This window comes from Benincasa hispida, chromosome 7 (genome assembly GCF_009727055.1).
Source record: "Benincasa hispida cultivar B227 chromosome 7, ASM972705v1, whole genome shotgun sequence".
In the NCBI taxonomy this organism is placed as follows: Eukaryota; Viridiplantae; Streptophyta; class Magnoliopsida; order Cucurbitales; family Cucurbitaceae; genus Benincasa; species Benincasa hispida.
Window position 1 is genome coordinate 22,035,346 of NC_052355.1, and position 3,767 is coordinate 22,039,112.

The 3,767-nt window shown below is 39.6% G+C and overlaps 1 pseudogene; it reads left to right on the forward strand.

The window, feature by feature from the left end:
- Positions 1 to 276: 276 nt before the first annotated feature.
- Positions 277 to 3,756, forward strand: LOC120081016 (annotated as a pseudogene).
- The last annotated feature ends 11 nt before the right edge of the window (positions 3,757 to 3,767 follow it).

Consider the following 3,767-nt stretch of genomic DNA (forward strand, 5'->3'; position numbering starts at 1 on the left):
AAATAGACACAACATGCGACATAAAGATTGAATTTACTTACCAAAGACATTCGACTCGTCGACAGCAAATGGACGGTTTTGCAAGAAATGTTTGATGGGTTTCAAATGCAACGTGATCATTTAGATTATCGAAGATGAAATGAACAACACGAGAAAGTGGTTACATTTGAAGAAATTTCAATAAAAGTGTATGGAAGACAAGAAAAGAGCAATTTCATAATCTGATATGGTAATGATGACAACAAATGGTCATTTGATATTATTTTAAAAAAGAGAGGTCAATTGTCATTTAGTGCAAAAAAATGGTTATCCGTACAGATTTTCCCCCTTTCTACCTCCCGACGGTTTCTCTATCTCGCTTTCCTAATCGTAGGGCACCGCCGTCCCGTCGACGCCGTTCTCGGCCGGTAAGTCGCAGTTCGTTCTCTCTCTCTCGTGTTTATCTCTCTTTCTCAGCCCCTCACTCTCGATCTCTCGGCCCTCCTTCCCTCCGGCCACCCACCACCAACCACCGCCGCCGTCGTGGGTTAGGCTAAATCCGCGCGTAACATCGGTCCGAAAATCCTGTTTTCCCCCTGTTTGGGCGTTCATCTGTGTTATCCACGACCCGTTGGACCTTGAATCGGCTTACCATTCGATCTCTCAAATTTCGAGCAATTTGGAACACTGTACAGCAAGGGGTTAAATTCTCTTTTGAATTTTCATGGGTAATGACCATCTCTAAGCCCTTTTCAATTCAATTAAAATTTTTAGGTTTTGAGTGTTAAATTTTGGAATTACTCCATGGATAGTTTCAGCTTGAAAAGATTCGTTAGTTCCGGACCGTCCATTCGAGGTTGAAAGGCGGCTTCGAACCAGGAATTTCTTGATAAATATTTGAATCAACAATGGCCATCAACAACAAAGAAGAGCCGAAGACCGCGTCCCAGCCCGATCGGTGGTATAGCCTATCTCTTGGTCCTTCATTCAAGGATGAATCCTCCAACAAATTTTGCACTCTTCGATGTAAGTCATTGTTATTGATCCCAAATTTTGCACTCTGCAGGATGTGAGAATTTTTTTTTCCTTTGTTTATTTCTTCTGTCAAATCGTTTGAATTGTTTTTGCCTTGTGGTTTTAGTTGAATTTAAACCGGCGTGATCGATAAAACGAAGCCAGGATCACTGAAAAAGACCAAGGAAAATAGGGTTACTGTTGAATTTCAGAACAATCAATTTGGGAAACCCAATGTGACTTTCGTTGGTAGTAGTGAGGATTATAAGGAGAATGATGTCGTTTTGTTTTTTGAGGGCGAAACATTCCGGTTGGAGCGGCAGTACCGGGCGGTCAAGCAGCTTCGAAACCTTCGACAGCCAGGTGAATCTGCTGCCGCTGCCACTGCCATTGCCACCGCCACTACAGCTGGCGTGGCTGCCCCCGCCACTACCGCTGGCATGGCTGCCCCCGCCACCACATCCACCACTGCATCTGTCCTTCATTCTTTGACCCTGCCGGAGCCTCGATTATCTCCTCCAGTGGCTAAAGTTGCCAAACCTATGCATGTGGGTCGAGGCAGTTTTCCAACAATGCCGGTAAGAGCTCTTTATGAATTATTTCTTAATTGCATAAACTTATATGAAATAGAAAAAGCATTTGAATTTTTGGTATTTACATGCTGAAGAAATTTCATACTATCCATCTTGCTTCTGTCAGGCAAGAATCTCATTTTTATTCGAAGTGTTTTTTAATAAGATAATTTTCTATAGATTGTATAACTATGTCCTTGAGTTCTAATAAGTGCTCCATTTGCATTTACAGGTAGAGGTGGAAAGAATAGATATTGGAGAGTCAGGATATACGGGTCAATATGCTAATCTGGTTCTATTATAATTTTTCTGGATTTGTATGTGTACTTTGTCGTAATCAGTTGGCTGTTCATCTCCAAGGTTTTCGCTATTTATAAAAGATTTCAGAGCAAACACTACCTAGGATTTCGACATTGGATCCTTTACCTACTATATCCATTGTGGTTGTTTCTGCCCCCATTGGTTTCTTAATTGACAACATGCAGTTTTGTCTTTTGAATAAGAAACGAAGCGTGAGAAAAATGAAAAGAACAAGAGGCAATGCAAAAATAATGAAAGAGAAAGCTCATGATAACAGGAACCGTTGGTCACAAAAAGTTGTAAAAAACGCTTCGTTGTGAATATGAGAGGAAGAAGAATGACGAAAGACCTCTGTTACAGAAATCCAAAGAAATTTACTATGCAGTAAGTCTGCATCCGTATACGTTTCGACGATGTGAGAGTAGTTTTATGCCTTACAGGGGTGGATCTAGTGAGAGATGTTAGTATGTTGCAACTTTTTTTTCTTTTTCTCTAATACTTTGGGAACTTATCTTTTCTCAATAACAAGATGATAACTGTTCATGAAGTCAGGATGGTTGTCTGCAAGATACGTTCCTCACAGGCCTCTTGCACTATTCCTAAGAGGAGAAACATTAAAAAGAAATGCAATTAGTTGATTATTTATTTGAAGATTTTGAAGCATCTTCTAAATGAATTTTTCTTCTAGATTCTTGCTTTTGTTTAATTTTAGGGGCAATGATTTGATAGTATTGCCCAGCATATTGAACAACCTGTTTTACTCAAGATTCGAGGCCAAACAACATTTACCTTTAGTAGAATTTATTGCTTCAATGTGTTTAGCAGATGAAATCTTTTTCGCTAGATGCCATTCAATTCATTTGTAATATCACCATTCCTCCCAGAAACTAGTGCACCTTTTTCGGAAATTCAGATTGTCATGGGTTCCATTTGTCATTCTACAAGTGAGATGTTTTTTTAATAGATGTTGAACGAACTTCAGAATGGAATGAAATATAAATCTTTCAGCGGCTAAGTAGTTAGATTAGCAGCAACTTTAACCGTTATTAGAGGGTTTATTTGCGTATGGCTGTTTGATAACATTTTTCACTCATGTTCTTGTTTTCCCCCTTACATCTTTTTTTACTGAGAAACAGCAGAATCTCTCTTCAGAATGTGGTTCTTGATTAGCTAAACAGTTCATGTCTTCTTATTTTCTCTGATGTATCTTTAAGTGTTTTAGATAAGTGCCACTGTTTTGATTGTTTCATGGAAACTTGAACAAGTGAATATTCAAGTGTTGTCTGTTTCAATTATCACCTTGCTTTCCTCTTATCTAAAATATGTTTATGCTCATGGCTGGTGCAAAATCTGGCATTGCTAGTATTACGGATTACTCATCAGAACCACCAAATGTATCTGCTTCCTCTCGTGGCCTGAAGTGTGATGATGAGCATCAAGATATAAATATTGATGATATTTTTGGGTCTGTTTCATCTGATAATGGAAATAATGCCGAAGAAGAAAGAATTGAAGTTGGATTCGATATAAATATACCACATCAGAACGATACGGATGATGAGATTGCTGATGTGGATGATAGTGGTGACGAAGCTGAGAAGGGGCCTAATGCTGCAGAAGCCCTCAGAGCTCAGGTTAATGCAGAGGGTAGGGACGACCAGAGCTCGAGTTCTAGTAGTAGCAGATCGGGCAGTGGCAGCAGCAGTGGAAGTAGTAGTGGCAGCAGTGATAGTGAAGGTAGTGATGAGGATTCGGTTACCTCAATCTGATGGGAAATGAAGCTGATGAAATCTTGAGCTTTGAGAAGCCATCTTATGACGATGGCAAGTATATGCAACAACTGTACTCACCCTCGATTCTTGTGGATCATACTTGAGTTGTTTTTCTCTTTTTGACTCTTTT